Source organism: Carcharodon carcharias, chromosome 1 (assembly GCF_017639515.1).
Source record: "Carcharodon carcharias isolate sCarCar2 chromosome 1, sCarCar2.pri, whole genome shotgun sequence".
NCBI lineage: Eukaryota > Metazoa > Chordata > Chondrichthyes > Lamniformes > Lamnidae > Carcharodon > Carcharodon carcharias.
This window is the reverse complement of record NC_054467.1, coordinates 223886232-223910041: the sequence shown is the minus strand read 5'-3', so window position 1 is coordinate 223910041 and position 23810 is coordinate 223886232. Positions and strand designations below refer to the sequence as shown.

Sequence of the window (23810 nt, the reverse complement as noted above, 5' to 3'; positions counted from 1 at the left end):
TTCAGCCATTTCAGAGGGTAGTTAAGAGTTAACTACATTGCTGTGGGTCTGGATTCACATGTAGGCTAGTCTGGGTAAGGATGGAATATTTCCTTCCCTAAAGAGCATTAGTGAACCAGATGGGTTTTCACAACCTTCAATGATAGTTGGCATGGTCACCATTACTGGGACTAGTTGCTATGGTGGGATTTGAACCCATGTCCTTAGAGTATTAGCCTGGGCCTCTGGATTACTAGCCCAGTGTCATTACCACTATGTCACTGCCTCCTATTCAGCTGTGGCAGGCAGTGCACTCAAAACAAAGTACAAAACACCTCTCTCATCTAGGACAAGGTGGCCCATGGCAGGATGGAGCAACAGCTGACATGCCATCATCCACTGAGCTTGACAGAAGGTATCATGGGGCTGATAGCAACAGAGCCCATAGCTCCTGGCATCATCAAGACCATCCACAGTGATGGTATGCTTCTGCCTTATGCCCCTTGCTCAACTACTTCCCTATCCTCAACCTGCTATCTGGAATAAAGTGAAAGCTGTGGATGGTGTGGCCATGACCTCCTGCTCTCCACCCAACCCGCTTCCTCACCTTAATCCTTCCCTCCTGATTTTATGTTTTCGGATGCCCAAGAACTCCCACCACTGAGTAACCCCACATCAGTGGTGAGGAAGCACTTTCACGGGACCTGACACTTATAGCCACCAATTCAGTTTCTTGCACTGTGCATACCTTAGCAGCTTGTGCAGCATCAGATCTGGAGGCGATGGGTCAATAGACATGTGCACACTGCAGCCAGGTAGGGGGAAGGGGTGTTATGTGTGCCAGCTCTCCAGAAGGACTCAGATGAGGACTTTGATGGAGCAGCATTCAGGAGAACGCTGACAACAATCACACAGGAATGCTTGGTGCATGCGCAGGCCTGCCAAACATCTTCCATTCACTGTCAAAGAGCATTGCGCAGAGCTTGGAGCCCATCCTTTTCTGCCATGTAATTGGTAGTAAACTCCATGACAGTGCTAACAGGCCCAGCCAAGATGGAGGGTCTGGTGACCATAGTTTCAGTTTCCACAGCAGTACAGGCGGAAGATCAGTGAGCAGTGGAAGCTCAAAGGTCATGAAAATCAATATTTGCTGTAATACATCAGATTTCTGCCAAGATGGCTGTAGATCACAGGCTGAATGGGTGATGCAAGCTCTCGTGTCAGTCCAGTAATTTGCCCTGAACAGTCTACTAGGATTATACAGGTACTGCCTCGGAGGTGTGACAGTGGTTATGTGGAATACAAAACCTGCTGCCCTCTCTCAGGATCACAACATTTGTCCTCACACACTGGCATTCTGCCAGTGCTCTTGAACCAGCCAGCTCAACTGCTGAGGAGATGCAAAGCCTGTCCTTTTAGACCCTCCCTACTCACTATCCAAGGCACCAAATACTCCTTCTAAATGAAACAGTGATTCGCTTGTACTTCTTTCACTGTGGTACTCTGTATTCACTGTTCACAATGTGGTCTGCAGCACCTGTGTAATCCAAATAGCCTGTTAGGGGAGGTGGTGGCATAGTGGTTTTGTCACTGAACTAGTAATCTAGGGACCTGGGGTAATTCTCTGGGATCCTGGGCTCAAATCCCAGCATGGCAGATAGTGAAATTTGAATTCAATAAAAAATCTGGAATTAAAAGTTTAATGATTGCCATGAAACCATTGCTGTTGTCATAAAAACCCATCTGTTCACTCAGGTTCTTTAGGGAAGGATATCTGCTGTCCCTACCTGGTCTGGCCTACATGTGACTCCAGACCTGCAGCAATGTGGTTGACTCTCAAATGCCCTCTGAAATGGTCTAGTAAGCCACTCCATTCTTGAACAAATGATAAAAACAGTGGGGAGACCAAAATCAGACGAGGTGACTGCTATATGGGACACTTACATTCAGTCTGCAAGCACAACTCTGAGCCTGTAATGGCCTGTCATTTTAATTCTCGACCTTGCTCTGATTTGATCTTTCTATGTTTGGCCTGCTACAGCATTCCAATAAAGCTCAACACAAGCTCAAGGAACAGTACCTCATCTTTCATATCTACACTCTATTGATTTCCAGACTCAACATTGAGTTCAACAAATTTAGATAATAACCTTTGCTAGTTTGGGTTTTTCTCTCATTTCTGTCTCATTTTTCTTTCATTCTTTCATGGGATGTAGGGGCCACTGGCTTGGGCAGCATTTTTATTGCCCGTCCCTAATTGCCCTTCAGAAGGTGGTCGTGAGCTGCCTTCTTGAACCAATGCAGTCCATGTGGTGTAGGTACACTCACAGTGCTGTGAGGAACGGAGTTCCAAGATTTTGGTCCAATGGCAGTGAAGGAACAGCGATATAGTTCCAAGTCAGGATGGTGTGTGGCTTAGAGAGGAACTTCCAAGTGATGGTGTTCCCATGCGCTTGCTGCCCTAGTACTTCTAAGTGGTTGAGGTTGCAGGCTTGGAAGGTGCTTCGAAGGAGCCTCGGTGAGTTTCTGCAGTGCATCTTGTAGATGGTGCACACTGCTGCTACTATGGGTGGTGGTGGTGGAGGGAGTAGATGCTGAAGGTGCTAGATGGGTTGCCAGGTAAACAGGCTGCTTTGTCCTAGATGTGTTGAGCTTCTAGAGTGTTGTTGGAGCTACATTCATTCAGGCAAATGGACAATATTCCATCACATTCTTGACTTGTGCCTTGCAAATGGTGGACAGGCTTTGGGGAGTCAAGAGGTGAGTTACACTCTACAGAATTTCCAGCCTCTGACCTGCTCTTGTAGTCACATTATTTATATGGCTAGTCCAGTTCAGTTTCTGGTCAATGGTAGCCCCAGGATGTTGATTGTTAGGGATTCAGCAATGGGTCTGAGGTGATGTCACATGGAGTGAATCGAATTGGCTGAAGATTGGTATCTCTAATGCTGGGGACCTCAGGGGAAGGCAGAGGTGGATCATCCACTCGGGGACTTCTGGCTTTCCTTTACTCCTGCCATTTATACCTTCTTTATACATTTCTTTTGTTTCTCCCCTTGTCCCATTACCACTTCCTTTGGCCTTGCACCATGAAATATTTTGTCATTTAATCTATCCTGCTCTCCACCCTATCACTTGTTCAAAGCTTATTACATTTATAACTTCTTCCAGTTCTGATGATAGGTCACAAAACTGAAATGTTAATGCTGTTTCTCTCTCCAGACCTGTTGAGTATTTCCAGCATTTTCTGCTGCTATTTCAGAGTTCCAGCACCCACAGTATTTGGCTTTTGTATAATTAACCCAGACTGCTGATGTCTATGTTAAGGTGGTGCAATCCAAAGCTAGGTCCTCGGGTCCAAAGCTACTCAAGGCCATCTTGAGGCTCCTGCAGTGAAAGCAGCAGCCTTCCACCAGCCATGCTGCAGCCACAGGGGTAGCACTGTGTAGCAGGGTGTGGGCACCTACAAGGGATTACACCAAGAGATTACACAGTTTGTTTCTGTTCATATAATGTGATGTGTGGTTGGATAGCAAAACTGGCATGCACCCGGCGTTGTAGAAAATTGCTCAGGTATGTCCTGTACAGAAAAAGCAGGATAAATCCAACCCGGCCAATTAATGCCCCACCAGCCTCAATCATCAGTAAAGTGAAGGAAGGGGGCATCAACAGTGCTGTCAAGCGGCACTTGCTTACCAATAACCTGCTCACTGATGCTCAGTTTGGGTTCTGCCAGGGTCACTCAGCTTCTGACCTCATTACAACCTTGATTCAAACATGGACAAAAGAGTTGAAAACCAGAGGTGAGGTGAGAGTGACTGCCCTGACATCAAGGCAGCATTTGACCAAGTATAGCATCAAGGCACCCTAGCAAAACTGGAGTCAATGGGAATCAGGGGGAAAACTTTCTTCTGGTTGGAGTCAAACCTAGCACAAAGGAAGATGGTTGTGGCTGTTGGAGGTCAATCATCTCAGCTCCAGGACATCACTGCAGGAGTTCCCCAGGGGAATGTCCTAGGCCCAACCATCTTCAGCTGCTTCATCAATGACCTTCCTTCCATCATAAGGTCAGAAGTGGGATGTTCGCTAATGATTGCACAACGTTCAGCACCATTCGTGACTCCTCAGATACTGAAGCAGTCCATTTCCAAATGCAGCAAGACCTGGACAATATGCGGACTTGGGCTGACAAGTGGCAGGTAACATTCACGCCGCACAGGTGCCAGGCAATGACCATCTTCAACAAGAGACTATCTAACTATCGCCCCTTAATATTCAATGACATTACCATCGCTGAATCCCCCACTACCAACATCCTAGGTTTACTATTGACCAGAAACTGAGCTGGACTAGCCATATAAATACTGTGGCTACAAGAGCAGGACTAGGAATCCTGTGGCACTTAACTTACCACCTGACTCCCCAAAGCCTGTCCACCATCTACAAGGCACAAGACAGGAGTGCGATGGAATATTCTCCACTTGTCTGGATGAGTGCAGCTCCGACAACACTCAAGAAGCTTGACACCATCCAGAACAAAACAGTCTGCTTGATTGGCACCACATCCACCAACATTCACTCCCTCCACCACCGACGCACAGTAGCAGCAGTGTGTACCATCTACAAGATGCACTGCAGGAACTCACCAAGGCACCTTAGACAGCACTTTCCTAACCCATGACCACCACCATCAGATGGATGGCCTTTGCATTTTTCATCAATCCTCATCCACAGTTGGGATGAGATTTCCATGGAGAAATAAAATATAATAAATTTCTGTGGACAGCATTTTCATTAGCTAAATTTTCAGGTGATTGATTATGATCATGGACACATTTTTTCAGCTTTTGAAACCTTTATTTTTGCTTTTTCAGGTCTTCAGCTCCCTGAGGGAGCTCTCTGCCTTCAGGGAGCTTTCTGTCAGTGTTGGCCTGTGCCAGCATTGATGTCATCGCCCACCCTCTTCCCACCCCCACCCTGGCAGTGCTGATCATTTCAGCGCATGTTTCACACTGGCTAGCCATTAAATGGCCAGCCAGCATGAAATCGCAGTCGGTGGTTGATCGCGGTCGGCAGTCCATTTCCCGGCCGATTCCGAGCACGCCGATCGCGTCCACCTAAAATCATGCTAAAAATTCTGGCCTCAGTACTGACAGCTTAGCCAATACCTCCTCCTTATCATTTTTAAACTCTTCTAGTGACTCTAGTGACTGAGTTTCCTCCTCTGTCACCATGTCCTGGGCAGTATCTACCTCGTAGGTAAAGACAGATGCAAAGTATTCATTCAACACCTTAGCCATGCCTCTTGCCTCTGTGTAAACCTTTGTTTTGGTCCCTAATCGGCCTTACTCCTCCTTTTACCGTTCTTTTTCTATTGATGTGCTTATAGAATACTTTGGGATTTCTTTTTATGTTAGCTGCCAGTCTTTTTTCATAATCCCTCTTTGCTTCTTTTATTTGCTCTTTCACATACCTTCTGATTCTTTTCTGTTCAGTTTGGTTCTCATTTGTAATTGCTACCTGACACCTGTCATCAAGGGAGCTCTGGATTTGTTTGTCCCACCTTTCCCTTTTGCGGGAACATACCTTGACTGTGCCCAAACCATCTCTTCTTTGAAGGTGGCCCATTGTTCAACTACTGTTTTATCTGCCAACCTTTGGTTCCAGTCTATCCGGCCCAGCTTCATTCTTGCCCCATTCAAGTCTGCTGTCTGCCTGTTATTCATTCGTCCTCTGGATTGACCAATGTCATTTTCCACCATCACCCTAATCCTAATGGTACAATGATAGCTATCCCCTAAATGTTCCCCCACTGTCACTTGATCTACTTGGCCCACCCCATTACCAAGAACCAGGTCTAGCAGTGAAGTAATCCAATGGATGGCATCGTAGGATATACTGGAGTTGATTTTCTCTGTTGCCTGAAAAAACCCAGCCACTTCAAAGTTCAATGTCACTGTGACCTTAACAGCCACTAGCAGGCCCATCCCCACCCTGGTGCTAGGTTCCTAGCCTTTGTTGAACATTAGTCACCTCAGATACTGCTCCTGTGTGAAGGAGACATATAAAAAAAGCTCCAGAAAAAGCACCGATGGATAATGCCTTCCATATAGAGCCCTTCTTCATACTCTGTATCCTCTGCTCCATCTCATTGTCATGTTCCAGGCCAAGAGGACTGCAATATGACCATGTATCCTCTCTGATTTTAAGCACCAGCTCTCCAAAATATCTCCAGTAATGCAAAACAGTATTTCCATAAGCTCAACCTAAGCAGATGTAAGTCAAAAGCACCTTGCCTGAAAGTTGGTGCCTGGCCCTTTAAAGAGCTGTGCTGAGGGATGTGGGGTGGGAGGTGGGGTGGGTTGCTTGTTGTGCTGAATGCCGGACCACCTAGGAGTAATCAGCACAGACATTGTTTGGGATGTGCAGATGAAGTTCCTTCCCAGCATGGGGCACTGCTGATGCCCCCACCATCAATATTCTGGATGTTACCATTGACCAGACATTTAATTGCACCAACCATATAAATACTGTGGCCGCAAGATCAGGACAGAGGCTAAGTACTCTTCAGCAAGTAACTCACCTCGTCATTCTGCAAAGCCTGTCCACCCTCTACAAGGCACAAGACAGATGGATACTCACCACTTGCCTGGATGATTGCAGCTCCAACAATACTCAAGAAGCTCAATACCATCCAGGACAAAGTAACCCACTTAATTGGTACACCATTAACCACCCTAAACATTTACTACCTCCATCACCAATGCACCATGTCTGCAGCATATACCATCTACAAGATGTACTGCAGCAATTTGCCAAGGCTTCTTCAACAGTGCCTTCCAAACCTGTGACCTCGACCATCTGGAATATCTAGGGTAGCAGATGCATGGAAACACCACCACCTGCAATGTATCCCTCCAAGTCACTCACCACCCTGTCTTGGAAGTTTATCACCTTCCTTTATTGTTGCTGGCTCAAAATTCTGGAACTCCCTAACTAATGGCACTATGAGTGTACCTAAACCAGATGGACTTCAGTTCAGCACCTCCTTCTCAAGGGTAATTAGGGCAATTCCCAGAGACATCTGCATCCCATGAACAAAAAAGTTGCTTTAATGAACTTCATAAAGGTGCAGGAAAGCACCCAGATTTTGTCTACCTCACTGTCGTCAAGAACATTCAACTACGAACATATGAAATAGGGGCAGAAGTAGGCCATTCAGCCCCTCAAGCCTGTACTGCCATTCGATAAGATCATGGCTGATTTGTTTGTGTTTCGAATTTCACATCCTCATCTACCCCTGATAACCTTTGATTTCCATGCCTAACAAGAATCTGTCCACCTCCGTCTTAAAAATATTCAATAACCCCGCCTCCACCACCTACTGAGGCAGATAGTTCCAAAGTCGCACAACCCTCGGGGAAAAAACGTTCTCCTCATCTCTGTCCTAAAAGAGCAATTCCTAATTTTAAAACAGTGCCCCCTTGTTCTAGACTCGCCTGCAAGAGGAAACATCCTTTCCACATCTACCTTGTCAAAGTCGCTCAAGATCTTATGTACTTCAATCAAGTCAATCCTCACGCTTCTAAACCCCAGTGGAAACAAACCCAGTCTGTCTAACCTTTCCTCATAAGACAACCCATTCAATCCAGGTATCAATCTAGTAACCCCCCTCTGAACTGCCTCCAATGCATTTACATCCTTCCTTAAATAAGGAGACCAAACCTGCAATATTTGAGATGTTGTCTTACCAATACCCTGTATAACTGAAGCATAACATCCTTAGTTTTATGTTCAATTCCTCTCATAATAAAGGATAGCATTCCATTAGCCTTCTTAGTTACTTGCTGTACCTACATACTAACTTTCTGTGATTCATGCAACAGAAAACCTAGATCCCTCTGCACCTAGGAATTCTGCAGCCATTTTCTGTTTAAGTAATACTCTGCTTTTTTATTCTTCCTGCTAAAGTGAACAACTTCACATTTTCCCACGTTATACTCCATTTGCCAGATTTTTTGCCTACTCACTTATCCTATCTACATCCATCTGCAACTTCCTTATGTCCTCTTCACAACCTACTTTCCTGCTTATCTTTTTGTCATCTGCAAAATCTAGCTACCAATTCCTGGCTTCTGATTAATATGGTGGCAATTGTGAACTCAAACTGACATACAGTATGGCTACTTCATCCCAAAAACTACTCAGGGACTAGGACTATCGAGCAGAAAAGTATAATTTATAAACAATAAATATTGGTAGTTGTTTGTATAGAAAAATACAAACACAAAGATGGAAGTACAAAAATGCCAAAAATTGAGGCTAAAGAAAAAAACTGTGCAGAGGCACTTACAAATAAATCAGTGCTGTACTTGAAATATAAATGGTAGGAGAGACACTAAATAGATAACTGGTCTGACACTCAGAAAAAACTGACAAACACTGAGATTGAGAGCAGAACTGTCCTTCCCGAAATGTTCAAGTGCTCAAAAAATGTGACCCAAACCAGTGAAAACTCAAATATCAGGAGTAAAATGAAAGAAACGTTGATGAGCCTTGGGGTGGTCTATCTAGAGAGAACAGAAAGCCGCAAGGAGGGAAATCACAATGAGCCACAAGGCTGTTCCATAATCAGGGAGCTGTCATGAAAATATAATAATTTTCATAATCTTATTATGATTTATTGTAAAAGTGGGTTAATAGTGAGGTTTTGATTAGTTTATTGTGTTTGTGTGTGGAATTTAATTGAACTGGAGATAGCTTGTCTGTTGGCTTTGAGTTATCAACAAGAAGCTAGGTTTAAAATGCTAAGTATGTAAACATGGCTGAAGTTTTAGAATGTGAGGAAAATTTGCACTTATAGACAAATTAGAGTAGTTTGAATTTCAAAGAGAAAAAGAAGCTAAGCCAAACAGTGTGTTTATTTTTCCCTAAAGGTTACTGATAAAATTAGTACTATGAAAGATTTATATTATGAGAAGAGTAAAGTTGCAAAAACAATAGAATTTGCATTAAAAGGTATAAACATGTATAAGGAGATGAGGCTATGTGTAAAAGGAAGGCATTCCTAGATTTAACATAAGTGTGAAAAGCCTCCAGCCTCTGTGCAGCAAGTTGCTGTCTGCAGGAACCAAAGCTGAGAAAACCCACTTTGAATTTGACTATTCAGGGCATTTGTGGCTTTGCCTGGGTCTGTTTAAATCTATTTGTTTTTACTGTTGCCTTAAAAGAGGTGTAACTAGGAGCTAGGTTAGTTAGGGGTTTTAGGAGTTATTATAGTAGTAATTTGTAGACCTATGTATGAACTTGAAATCTTTTCTTTTGTTAATAAATGTTTAATTTAGTTTTCTAAAAACCTCTGAAGTCGCGGTAGTCTTATTGCTTTTAAATTCAAGGCACAATAAAATACAAATGGCAAAACAGTTGTGACCACATGATCAGGTCATGTGGATTTGCTCCACCTGGCACACATCATCTACCATGTCATAACAGAGCACAAAGCCTAATTAAACAGATAAAGAGGGAGCAGAACAGTAATGGTAGGGTGAGACCTGCAGGCTGATGGAAGAACGAGACTGTTGAGAGGGGAGTAAAAATGTAATAGTCTGAGACCTGCAAAAACAGGGATTTTAAAATCAAAAAGGTAAAATTATTAAGACAATTGAATTTAAAAAGGTACAAGTCTAAAACTGTTTCAAATTAATAAATTAAAAGTTTAAAATAAAGTTAAAAAATTATTCCATGTTGGGGGACAAAGAAGGCAATGTGGTTGGTAGAGAAAATGCCACCTGGTGGTTAAAGGCTGCAACCATGCGTAGTTGTTGACATTGCAGGGTGAAAATGGAGGTCTGAATACATCAACTCACAATGGAAAATGCTGGCTAAGTTCATGACCTAAAATTGTGACAGCAGGAATTAAAGTTTGTGAACAGCAAGTGATTCCCTTTGTAAGACTTTTATAATATATAGATAATTGCTAGTAAATTAAAAATTCACAGCGCAGCTTCTAGAAAAATACGTTGTAACTTACAAATTTAACAGAGATTTTGATGAAGTCACTGGGATAGTGAATGAACGAAATCCAATAAACGTTTTTTTTATGTCATGTGATGCAAGCCTTGCTGAGAAGGTCAGGATTTGTTGCATACTCCTAATTGTCCTTGAGAAGGTGACAGCAATCTGCCTTCTTGAATTGCTGCAGTCCACCTGGCGTTCCCAGAGGGAAAAAAACAGTTCGGACCAGTACTCTTATTTCCCAGTTTTACTGGTGTTCCATTTTAAGGTATACAAGACCAGTTTGGACCAGTATTCTTATTTCTCAGTTTTTACTGTTTTTCCCTTCTGGGTTGGTGGACCCACAGTGCTGTTAGCAGGAGAGTTCCAGGATTCTTATCCAATGACAGTGAAGGAACATCAATATACTTCCAAGTCAGTATGGTATGTGGCTTGGAGGGGAACTTGCAGATGGTAGTGTTCCCATGCGTCTGCTGCCTACGTCCCTCCTGGTTGCAGGATCAGAAGGTGCTGTTGAAGGAGGCTTGGTAAGTTGCTGCAGCGCATCATGTAAATGGTGTACCCTGTGTTGATGTTGGAGAGAGTGAATGTTTAAAGTGGTGGATGGGGTGCTGATCAAGCAAATTGCTTTGTACAGGATGCTTCGAGCTTCTTGAGTATTGTTGGAGCCACGTGCATTCAGGCAAGTGGAGAGTATTCCATCATGCTTCTGACTTGTGCCTTGTAGATGATTGACAGATTTTGGGGAGACAAGAGGTGAGTTACTCACTGCAGAATTCCAAGCCTTTGACGTGCTCTTATAGTCACTATTTATTTGGCTGGTCCAGTTTAATTTCTAGTCAATGATAACCTCCACACCCCACCGCACCCCCACCCCCCACCCCCACAGCCCAGGATGTGGTTTAATGCCACTGAATGTCAAGGAGAGATAGTTAGATTCTCTTTTGCTGAAGATGGTCATTGCCTAGCACTTCTGTGGCTTAAATGTTACTTCCCTCTTATTAATCCATGTTTGAATGTTGTCCAGGTCTTGCTAAACATGGAGACGGACTGTTTCAGTGTCTGAGTAGTTTTGAGAATTGCACTGAACACTGTGCAATCATCAGCAAACATCGCCACTTCTGACCTTATGTTGGAGGGAAGGACATGATGAAGCAGCTGAAGATGGTTGGGTCTAGGACACTACCCTGAAGGACGATTGGGACTGAGATGATTAGACTCCAACATCCACAACTATCTTCCTTTTTGCTAGGTATGACCCCAACCAATGGAGCATTTCCCCCTGATTCCCATCGGCTTCAATTTTGCTCGGGTTCCTTGATGCCACATTTGGTCAAATTCTGCCTTGATGTCAAGGACAGTCACTCTCACCTTATCTCATCTACCTGTACTATCTGAGTGTTTTCAAATACATGGGAACACCACCACCTGGAAGTTTCCCATGGAAATATGTCACCATTCCTTCACTGTCGTTTGGTCAAAATCCTGGAACTCCCTTCCTAAAAGCACTGTGTGTATACCTACACCACAGGGACTGTGGTGGTTCAAGAAAGCAGCTCACCACCACCTTCTCAAGGGCAATTATGGATGGGCAATAAATGCTGGCCCAGCCAGCGATGCCGACATCCCTTAAACAAATAAAAAAATTATCTTTACAGGTTACTTAATTTATGTTATCATTAGAAATTTGAAATAATGGTTTGGGAATTGGTTCCAACCTTGCAGTCAATAGATTGTGGATAATGGGTGTGGTTCAGTCTTCAGGCATGTTACTAGTGATGTCCTGCAGCAATTGGTCCTGGGCTTGCTCCTGTTTATCATATTTATTAATGTTCTGGACAGTGGTGTTGGGAATATGGTCAGTAACTTTACAGGTGATACCAAAATCTGCTCAAAGGTTAAGAGAGTTGAGAAGGGCAATCAAATACAAAATATTTAGATGTGCTTTTGACGTGGTCTACAGAATAGCAGGTGACATTTAATTTTGGTAATGTAGTGCATCTTCGTGTATGTTTGTATGGTCAACACAGGATTTACAAATTGTTTGCAGCGAACATTCGTTTTTCTACTTATTCATTCATGGGATATGGGCGTCGCTGGCTAGACCAGAATTTATTATCCATTCCTAATTGCCCTTGAGATGGTGGTGGTGTGCTACCTTCTTGAACCACTGCAGTCCATCCACAGTTCCATTCAGGATTTTGCCCCAGCGATAGTGAAGAATTGGTGATATAGTTCCAAGTCAGGAGGGTGTGTGGTTCGGAGGTGAATTGCAAGTGGTTGTGTTCCCATGCATCTGCTGCCCTTGTTCTTCAAGTTGGTAGAGGTTGCGGGTTTGGGAGGTGCTGTCAAAGGAGCCTTGGTGAGCTCCTGCAGTGCACTTTCTAGATGGGTACAAACTGCTGCCATTATGTGTCTGTGGTAGAGGAAGTGAATCTTTAAGGTGATGGATGGGATGCCAATCAAGCGGGCTGTTTTGTCCCGGGTGTTGTCAAGCTTCTTGAGTGTTGTTGGAGCTGCACTCATCCAGGCAAGTGGAGAGTATTCCATCACACTCTTGGCTTGTGCCTTGTAGATGGTGGACAGGCTTTGGGGAGTCAAGTGGTGTATTACTCTCCTAGCCTCTGATCTTATCTTGTAGCCGCAGTTCAGTTGAACTATATGGCTAGTTCAGTTCAGTTCCTGGTCAATTGTAACCCCCCAGGATGTTGATACAGGTGGATTCAGTGATGGTAATGCCATTGAATGTCAAGGGAGATAGTTAGATTCTTTTCTGTTGGAGGTGGTCATTGCCTGACACTTGTGTGGCACAAACGTAACTTGCCACACGTCAGCCCATGCCTGGATATTATCCAGATCTTGCTGCATTTGGACATGGACTGCTTCAGCATCTGAGGATTCACAAATGGTGCTGAACATTGTGCAATCATCAATGAACATCCCCACTTCTGACCTTATGTTAAAGGCAAGTTATTATTTGAAATTAATTGTCAGGAGACCCAGCTTTTGATCATTGTGTCAAATAAGTCAAATATATCAAATCATTGCAAAACAATGTGAATTGTTCATTTCATGAGTAAAACATAACACACTTACAAAATATAATGATTACAATTATAACAATTTGCATTTATGCAGCACCCTTAAAATAGAAATCATCTTGATACATATTGAATATCATCATGGGCATTGGCAATATGTAATTAATTAAAAGAATGCAGTTATATCAATGTTGCCAATCAATGTTCAGCTAAACTTGAGAAATTTGTGGCTTGTCTAATGTAAAGAACTTGTCTCCCTCTTGCCACATCAACAGCTTGGCTTCTGAAGCAGGACAGACTTTGGGTATCCTATACTTGACTCATCTCTTTACCTGTAATGGTCTCTCCACCTTCTCCAAGGTTTAATTCATAACTCTGCTTCCTTTGTCCTAACTTGCACTAAATCTCATTCACCTGTTACCCTTGTGTTCTGTGCTCAGTGACTTCTGTTGGCTCCAGGTCCAGCAATGCCTCAATTGTAAAATTTTCATCCTTGTTATCAAATCTCACCATGGCCTTGCCCTCCTCATCTATGTAATCCCCTCCAGTCCTGCAGCCACTCAAGAGATTCATGCCTCTCCAATTCTAAATCACCAAGAAGCACACAATCTACCAAGTAATTTAGTTAATTCTTCTTTGCCAAGAGATCAGAGAACACAGTCATGAACTAGCATTCTTTATTAACCATAGACTCATAATTAAAGCACTTAAACATTGAGTATGCAGGTAATTAGTAGATATGTTTAAGTGACAAGATAAGTAATAAGGGAAGTTCAGTTATATTACAGTAACTCAACACAAATTGTTTTCTGATTATACATTTACAGTTGATATCAATGTCTGAGATTGATATAAATTGATGAGATTACATTAAGATTAAACTCCTTAGAGCTGACACATTATATTGAATAGATAAAAGTCCATGTGCTTGCAGTTAACAATGTTTCCAGAACTTACACAACCTCGTCTTTATAAACAGGCAGGGATGAATTAGTTGCCTTACCTTTCTCTGACAGTTTCTTTTGACATCCATCTGTAGAGGTGCTGTACATTCCTCCTTTATCCTCTGCTCCCGGGTAAATTTATGTCAGAGCTGTATTGGGACTAGCTGTCTTAAATGTCACTTTTACAATCTTTCTCTGTTGGAGGCAGATATCCTGAATTTACAAAAACTACAAGGCCTGAAACAAAGAACTGACATCCTTAATTACCCAAAAAAACTTGCTCAATTCTATTGAAAAATCTGATCTGCAAATGTGGTAGAAGTATACATCCCGTTGTATAGCAAGAATTTATCTACCTCTGCTTTGGAAACAGTCAAAGACTCTGCTTCCATCGCCTTTTGAGGAAGGGAGTTCCAAAGACTCACGACCCTCAGAGAAAAAGTTTCTTCTCATCTCTGTCTTAAATGGGTGACGCCTTATTTTTAAACAGCGACTTCTAGTTCAACATTCTCCCACAAAACATCCTCTGCACATTGGCCCTGTCAAGAAACCTCAGGAACTTAAATGTTTCAATCAAGATGCCTCTTACTCTTCAGAACTCCAGTGGATACAAGCCTAGCCTGTCCAATCTTTCCTCATAAGATAACCTGCCCATTCCTGGTATTAACTTAGTGAACCTTCTGAGAACTGCTTCTAATGCATTTACATCCTTCCCTAAATAAGGAGAACAATATGGTACACAGTATTCCAGATGTGGTCTCATCAGTGTCCTGTATAGCTGAAGCATAACCTCCCTACCTTTTTATTCAATTCCTCTCACAATAAACAACAACATTCTATTAGCTCTTCTAATTACTTGCTGTATCTGCATACAAGCCTTTTGCGATTTGTGCACTAGGACACCCAGATCCCTCTGAACCTCAGAGCTCTGCAATTTCTCACCATTTAAATAATAATACCATTAGACCAGAAGATGTAGGAGCAGAAGTAGGCCATTCGGCCCATTGAATCTGCTCTGCCATTCATTGAGATCATGGCTGATCTGATAATCCTCAACTTCTCTTTCCTGCCTTTTCCACATAACCCTTGATTCCCTTACTGATTGAAAATCTGTCTATCTCAGGCTTGAATAGCCTTAATGGTCCAGCCTCTACAGCTCTCTGCGGTAAAGAATTCCACAGATTGACTACCCTCTGAGAGAAGAAATTCCTCCTCATCTGTCTTTTAAATGGGCGCCCTCTTACTCTGAGATTATGCCCTCTGGTCCTAGACTCTCCCACATGGGGAAACAACCTCTCAGCATCTACCCTGTCAAGCCCCCTAAGAATCTTATATGTTTCAATAAGGTCGCCTCACATTCTTCTAAGCTCCAACGAATACAGGCCCCATCGACTCAACCTCTCCTCATAAGAAAATCCCTCCATCCCTGGGATCAACCTAATGAACCTTCTCTGGACTGCCTTCAGTGCTAGTATATCTTTTCTTAGATAAGAGAACCAAAACTGTTCACAGTATTCTGTGTGTGGTCTAATTAGTGCCTTGTAGATGTTTTAGCAAAACTTCCCTATTTTTATACTCCACTCTCTTTGAAATAAAGGCCAACATTCTATTACCTGCTGAACTTAATGGAATTCATGCATGAGGACCCCCCAAATCCCTCTGTGCTGCAGCCTTCTTCAGTCTTTCTCCATTTAGATAATAAGCTTCTTTAATTTTTCTTCATGCCAAAATGGGCAATTTCATATTTTCCCTCATTATACTTCATTTGCCAGGTCTTTATCCACTCACTTAACCTGTGTCCCTTTGTAGCCTCTTTATGCCCTCTTCCAACTTAATTTCCAACCCATCTTTGTTTCATCAGCAAATTTAGCAACCATACCTTCAATACCATCCAAGTCATTGATATTAATTGTAGAAAGTTGAGGGCCCAGCACTGACCCCTGTGGCAAACCACTATTTACATCTCGCCAACCAGAAAAAGACCCATTTATGGCTACTCTTTGTGTCCTGTTAGCTAGTCAATCTTCTATCCATGCCAATATGTTACCCCTACACCATGAGCTTTTATTTTCTTCAATAACCTTTGATGTGGCACCAAATCAAATGCCTTCTGGAAATCTAAATGCAGTACATCCACCTTTATCCACAGCATATGTGACTCCTTCAAAGAACTCCAATAAATTGATTAAACATGATTTCCCCTTCCCAAAGCCATGCTGACTCTGCCTGATTGCCTTGATTTTTCCTGAGTGCCCTGCCATAACATTTATAATAATAGTTTCCAACATTGCCCCTATGACAAATGTTAAGCTAACTGACCTGTAAGTTTCCTGCTTTCTGTCTCCATCCTTTTTTAATAAAGGAGTTTCATTTGTTATTTTCCAATCTAATTTCACCAAATCCAGGGAATTTTGGAAAATTAAAAGCAACACATCAACAATCTCACCATCTTAGAGTCTTAAAGAAGTGGCTAAAGTCCATCAGGACCAGGGGATTTGTCAGCCCACAGTGCCAACAGTTTGCTGAGTATCACTTCCCAGGTGATGTAATTTTCCTGATTCCCTCCCTCCCTTCCAGTTCCCAGGACATATTTCTATCTTCCTTAGCAAGCCATCTCTGGGTCTGTGTTATACATGACTTTTTAAAAAAATATGCTGGTAACTAAGGTTGTGTTCAGCCTTGATGCTTTAATTAGCATTAGCTATTTCCTTGTGTGGCGTCCTGACTGTCTACTGACTTCATATTGAGGACAAGTTTAAGGCAGTTCTTAAGACATTTCTCTTACAGATTCTGTTAGTTCCATGGATAAATGTTGCAGGAAAGAAAGAAACAAGGGATGAAGAAGAAAGAAAAAAGGAAAGAATTATATTTCTAGAGAGTCTTTCACAACCTCAAGACATCCCAAGTTATTTTACTGCCAATTGAATACTTTTGAAATGTAGTCAGTCCTATAATAGAAGAAACATGGCAACCAATTTGCACATATGAGGTCCCACAAAAGCAATGTGAAATTGTACTGCCCAGATATCTGTTTCCGTGGGGGATACATTTTGGCCATGGAGAACTTCTCTGCTCTTTCTATGGGATTTGGGCCTTGCCTTTCTCTAACTCTCTGGAGCCCTAAAACCCTTCAGGATCTCTGAGCTGTTCCAAATTTGGTCTTGTGTGCATTCCTGACGTTAATCACTCTGCTGCTGGTGGCAGTGCCTTCAGCTGCCATGGCTTTAAGCTTTGGAACTCCTGCCATCTCTGCCTCAATCTTGTTCTTCTTGTAAGATGGCTCCCTGAATCTACTTTTGGTCATCTGTCCTAATGCTTAGTACTTGGAGTCAAATTTTGTTTGATAGCATTTTTGTGAAGCACTTCAGGACATTTTAGTACATTCAAGGTGCTTTATAAATGCAAGCAGTTGGTATTGTTGTGAGGAAGGGCATGGATCTGAAAGCTTTATTCTTTGTTCCAGTTCCTGCCAGACTCGTTCAGTATTACCAGCACTTTTTTGGTTTTGTTTTTATTTTAGTTATTGGTGTTGTAGTTGGAGAGGGAAATAGATTTAGGAAGGAAATTTCGGAGCTTAGAAACTCGGCACCTTATTCATACAGTGAAAAAGTGACACAATCGTCATTGTCTCTTCGGGGATGGTGAAAGGTCTGATCAATTAGATCAAGTGAGATGTCATTTAAGACATTATCAGAAGCAGTGTGACCTTAAACCTGCATTATAAGGCGTTGGCTCGTCGACTAATGCCCCAGTGTCTTTAGAAAAGTTTAATTGGACATTTTAACACTCGGGGACAAGTGGGGGAATTGAAGGTTATGTCCATATTTGAAAAGAACTACAACTCCCAGAATGCTATTGCAGCAATGTCCAGAGGAGGGTGCCGGGTCTGCGTCACATTCCCGCATCATTGCGTGTATTTTGTGGCACCAGGATCTTGGTGAGAAGCCCCTGAGCCTGGGTTTCAGGAAAGTGATTCACTCCCAGGAAGGGTTAGTGGGGCGAAAAGTGTCTAGTCTGAGGAGGCATCCAGGATCCCCTTCCGAAGCGGCCCCAGAGATATTTCAAAGGTCGGGTAATGATTTCTCGAACCAGAAGCTGGAGTTTACTGTGTTTTGTGTGGACATACCGTGCAGCGTTATATTGTGACTGTGTGAGAATGGCAAATGTTGTAGTTTCGATTTGTTACCATAAGGGGATTTAAAATGCTACAAAAGTAACGTTAGATTGCGGCTGTTTTATTGCGAGGTGAGTGTGAGAGAGGGAGTTGCACTCATTTTGTTACCGGCTTGTGTCATTATAGGGAGAGTTTAGCAGCGGGAACCGTGTCAACTCCGGGTACATTGTGAATTGTTACAAGATGATCAATGGATGGGACTGTTGGCTGCTGAAACGCAGCAACTGGGATCGTCTATATCTTGCGTATTGCAGTGATTTTTTTTGATGTGGGGTAATGCATACCTTGCAGTATACTGTAAATAAGAGCAAACTGACATATCGTTTTGTGAAATTTGCTAAGTGGGTGTGTGATTAATGTGATGAGCGGTCTATGGGGATCTACGACAAAGGGAATCGATCTGGTTATTTAATTATATATATGCAGTAGGCAGTGACACGCTTAGCTACGTATAACATTCCCAGTTGATTCTTAAATGGAAATGTTGGCAATGAGGGTAGTGCTGTTAGAAACTGTACAATTTCCTCCTTTCAGAAACACCGATGACTGTAACGTAATTAACGTGTTGTAATCCTAACATTTCCTCAAATAATGATTCGCATCCATAATTTTGGAAGGAAGACTTGAATTAACGAGCATGCTGTGGGTGTATTTATATCCTTCTGTGGTAATTCATATTTAACGTGAACGATCCGCAATGACAAACGGTCCTTAAAAGGATTGGGCGCGGCTGCTTGTCTAGGACCTTTTCCTTGCCTCCCTGTGTGAACCGTCAGAATCCGGGAACGGCCGCTCTTGCCTTTTTACTGCTCTCTCTAGGCCGGATGAACCGGCCTATCTTGTTGAGTTTAAGTATCCGACTCCAGACGGTAGGAAGGCGGGGGTGAGGCTGCCTTGTAGACCTTGACCAGCTGCTGCCACGTGACAGGCAGACAATTCCTTTAAAGCCAGGCATTTCCTGCAACAGTCAAATTCAGATCCTCCTCATCAAAAGCAGCAGTTTTCGACTACTTGCTATTCAGCAGTGAGTGCGTTTGCTTGGATTTGGTCCCTATTCTAAACAAAACCGTCTTCAATCAAATCAAATCAAACCTAATTTGATTCATTCCACTCCACTCCACTTTTCTTCTGAAACCTGGGGTGTGCTCTCAAATGTCATGGAAGCACTTCTGGTGCCTTGCTTGATGTATAAGGCTAGACCTCAAGCCTGAACTAGTTATTTGGGCATAGAATGAGCGGGGATATATATCACCCTGCCCATGCAGCACCCGCACATGCATTATAGGCACTACTGGATAACATGAGCAGGGCTGTTGCCTGATTCCTCCACTCTACATGTGCAGGCCAATAGCAGCATTCTGTCACTGCTCAGTGTTAGGTTAGTTAACTCAGCACAAAGCAGGATTGGACCCAAGACTGCCTATTTTTTATTGCGTTGTACTTCATGGTGTGTTTAACTCCGACCGATTGATGGCATTTTAATTGGATTGGGTTACATTAGAATGAAGAAAGGACATTTCTTATTTGCTTAATTTTAAATGCTGAACCCAGAGTTACATTTGTGTTGATGCTTCATGATTTTTTTAAACAACAATGTTGCATGTGTATGTTTGCCATAATTAATTTTAAATTGTGTTATTCTACCTTTCTAATGAAAACTATGTGTAATGCGATTTGGACCTTTGTTCCTTGACTACCAATATGGTTTTGTGAGAGTTTATTTGGGTGGAAGGTGAAGGTGGAGGAAATTATTTTTCTCTTGCAATTTTTCTCCCTCTTCAGAAAGCTTTGACATTGTGGTATGTTTTCAAGGGTAACAGTTGCCTTTCAATACCTTGCACAAATGTTCACTATTTATCAGCAAGTGATTAAGAAGGCAAATGGAATGTTGTCATTTATTGCAAGGTGAATTGTATATAAAAGTAAGGATGGTTTGCTACTGTTGTACAGGGTGTTAATAAGACCACATCTGGAGTACTGTCTACAGTTTTGGTCTCCCTAGTTGAAGAAAATATATAAATATGTTAGAAGCAGTTCAGAGAAGGTTCACTCGACTGATAGCTGGGATGGAGGCTTATGAGGAAAGGTTGAACAGGCCGGTCCTGTACCCATTGGAGTTGAAGAATTGAAACATAGAAGATCCTGAGGAAGCTTAACAGGGTGGATGCTGAAAGGATGTTACCTCTTGTGGAAGGGACTAGAACTAGGGGACAGTGTTTAAAAATAAGGAGTCTCCCATTTAAGACAGAGATGAGAAGAAATTTTTTTCTGAGGTTGAGAGTCTTTGGAACCCTCTTCCCCAGAGAATGGTAGAGGTAGAGATAACGAATATTTTTCAGGTAGAGGTAGATAGATTCTTGACTAACAAGAACGTCAAAGATTATCAGGGTAGGAAGGAATGTGGAGTTGAGGCCACAATCAGATCAGCCATGATCTTTTTAAATGGTGGAGTAGGCTTGAGGGGCTGAATGGCATACTACTACTCCTAATTCATATGTTTGTATGTGCGTATTATCTGAATATTGGCTTAATGTGGGCCATATGATATCCTTGCCTGGTCTCACTAGTTGCACTGTATAGTGTTCAGAGGTGAGAAATTGACTAGATTTTTTGTTCCTTAACGTAAAGGCTTGGTCCATTCAGATATGACCTTTGTTATTTTCCCATTGCAGACATTTATGGAAAAGGCCAAATGTGACAACACTCACCGAGACCACAATAGAAGACGTAGACATTGATATAAACTTGGTTTTGGAGCATCAAGCTATGATGGTGATGACCCAAAGACAGTGTTAATATGCGCTAACTTGATTATAGATGAATGATCTGTGATGCTTGGATATTGAGTTATTACATATGAAATGCAGGAATGGCCCTGGCTTTCTGCGTCTTAATTTGTCAATCAGCAAGTTTATCCACTTGGAATTTTGTAATCACGTGATGGATGTGTAAAATCTTTATACCCTGTCCACTTAACAAACAGCTCAATTAGAGGTCATAGAAACATAGGAAATAGAAGCAGGAGTAGGCCATTTGGCCCCTTGAGCCTACTCCGCCATTCAATTAGATCAGGTCTGACCCTTTAAACTTGGAGATAAAACACTTAGCTATACAATATTAATGGATGCGAAGCATCAGATAGTATAGCAACTGTAATGCAGAAAACTTTGAAATAAGCCCCGTCCTGTCCTGTGCTTTGTGTTGACATTAATGTAGCCAAAGCGTTCTGTGTATGTAGACGCCTCTAGTCCTAACTTCTAAAAGGTTGTTAGATACCAAAAGGAAAAGAATGTTGTTATGTTTTGGTATTTTGTTTGTATAAAGCAACAGAGACATTTTGCGCATAATTCACCAGTTCCTTCATTGTCTTGGGGTCAAACTCCAGGAACTCCCCACCTAAGGGCAAAGTGGTAGCACCTTCACCACACGGATGACAGAAGTTCAAGAAGAAGACCCACTATCACCTTTTTGTGGGCAGCTAGTGGTTGGCTATAAACCCTGCTGCATCCTAAAAATTAATTTAAAAAAACGCAGGGCTCTGATATGCAACAGATGACCTTTCAGACTGTATGGTAGTGCATGTATCCCATTTCAAAATGTGTGTTGACTGTTCCAGTGCTGCACTGGCTGGCCTCCCACTTGCAACCTCATAAACTTGAGCTCATCAAAAACTCTACTACCTGAATTCTAACATGCTTCAAGTCCTGTACACTCATTGTCTCTGTGCTCGCTGATCTGCACTGGTTCCCAGTGCAACAATATCTTGATTTTTAAAATTCTGATCCTTGTTTTCAAATCTCTCCATGGCTTTACTCCTCACTACCTGTGTAACCCCCTTCAAACATAGAATGCATTGAGATCTCTGCATTCCTCTGATTCAGGCCAACATTGCACATCCCTGATTTTTATCACTCCACCCTTGGTGAAGATCCTTTCAGCTGTCTGGTCCCTACTCCTTTCTGCCTCTCTAACTCTCTTTCCTTCTTTAAAATACTGCTTAAAACCTCCCTCCTTGGCCAAGCTTTTTGGTCACCTGTCTTGATATCTACTTATTTGACTTAATGTCAAATGTTAAAACTCCTGTGAATCATAGCCATTGGATTAAGCCTCAAATTCAACTCAGTCATCATTTAATTTTTCTGTTTTCTGTGTTTTGGTTTAGGTTTGCTTTTTTAACAAGAGGACTGTCATTTATCAACCTTCCTTCATGAAGTCCTCCCTGTATTTTTGTGCTAAGTAAATAGTTATACACAACTCTATTCATTTTATGTAGTACTAGGGAATGCCCTACTTAATCACAATAGTTGGATTACAAATTGGCCCTGTCAGCAAGATAAGCAGCACACTAGACCAATGACATTTAAAGCCTCATGACAATACCAGTTTCTCATGTCATTAATTGTTTGACCTCCAACTCTTGCTTGGTATGTAAAGAGGAATGCCTTGCATGGAGAAAAAAATGTGTAGGAAGGTGTGAAATATATTTTCACAGGAGGCTGATTGGATAACGTGAGGAATGCAATTACAGGGTCAGGTTGCTGGTGATACTGTTTTTATTTCATGCTCCTTTCTCACGTGGTGTACACTATTAGGCACTGACAAATAACTGTTTAAATGCTGATTCTTTTTTTGAAACATTGGCATTTTTGCCTGTTTCGTTATTTATTGCACCTGATGACCAGGATTTCCTGATTTGGCCAAACTATGAAAAAAAAATCACAATTTTAAGTGCAAGATGATTTTCTACAGCCTTTTTCACTGGTTTTAAAATAATCATCACATTAGTTGCCAGCCCTACCCACAAAATTGACCATGTCCCAGATCAAGTTAATCCCTACTGCAAGTTTCTGATCATAGCGCTTGTTTGCAGGCTTTCAAGGGAGTTGTATTTTTTTATAAAACAACTTCTTTAGGCACAAGGTTGATAACGTGCACACTTTTAAAAACTTTTGACCATTTATTTTTCTAAATCTCTGAAGAAACTGACTACTGTACACCAATATAACTAGCAAATGGTTCGATGGGTTTTAATGTCATTTTCAGTTATTTAAAATTGATTCGTGCATCGGTTGTTGACTAGACTCTGACTAAAATGCTTATTTTGTGACAAACCCATTTCCAGCTATTATTGCATTACTAATCACTGAGTTGGTGACCAGGTATGTAGATGAGGGTAGTGTGGTTAATGTAATTTATATGGATTTCAGCAAAGCCTTTGACAAAGTCCCACATGGGTGACTTACAAAGAAGGCAAATGCACATGGGATACAGGGTAATTTGATAAGGTGGATTTAAAATTGGCTTTGTTGTAGGAGACAGAGGGTGATGACAGAAGGATGCTTTAGTGACTGGAAGCCAGTGTCCAGCAGCGTACCACAGGGATCTGTGCTGAGTCCCCTATTATTCGTCATTTATATAAATGACATAGATGACTATGTGGGGGGTAGGATTAGTAAGTTTGCGGATGACACAAAGATTGGCCTGGTGGTTAACAGTGAGGTTGAGTGTCTTGGGCTACAGGAAGATATATATGGCATGGTCAAATGGGCAGATAAGTGGTAGATGGAATTTAACCCTGAAAAGTGTGAGGTGATACACTTTGGAATGAGTAATTTGACAAGGAAGTATTCATTGACTGGCATGATACTAGGAAGTTCT

The 23810-nt window shown here is 42.1% G+C and overlaps 1 protein-coding gene across 3 annotated transcripts in view; it reads left to right on the top strand.

Annotated features, from left to right (window-relative positions):
* The first annotated feature begins 17879 nt into the window (after window positions 1-17879).
* The window catches only part of ctif (CBP80/20-dependent translation initiation factor), a 277408-nt gene continuing 271477 nt past the window's right edge, over window positions 17880-23810 (top strand). For 2 of the 3 annotated variants that reach the window (XM_041207545.1, XM_041206811.1), the window contains exon 1: window positions 17894-18045. The gene's annotated coding sequence lies outside the window, so the exon portion shown is untranslated. Of the gene's footprint in view, window positions 18046-23810 lie in introns of all 3 variants that reach the window. The other variant, XM_041203643.1, reaches the window with a different exon arrangement.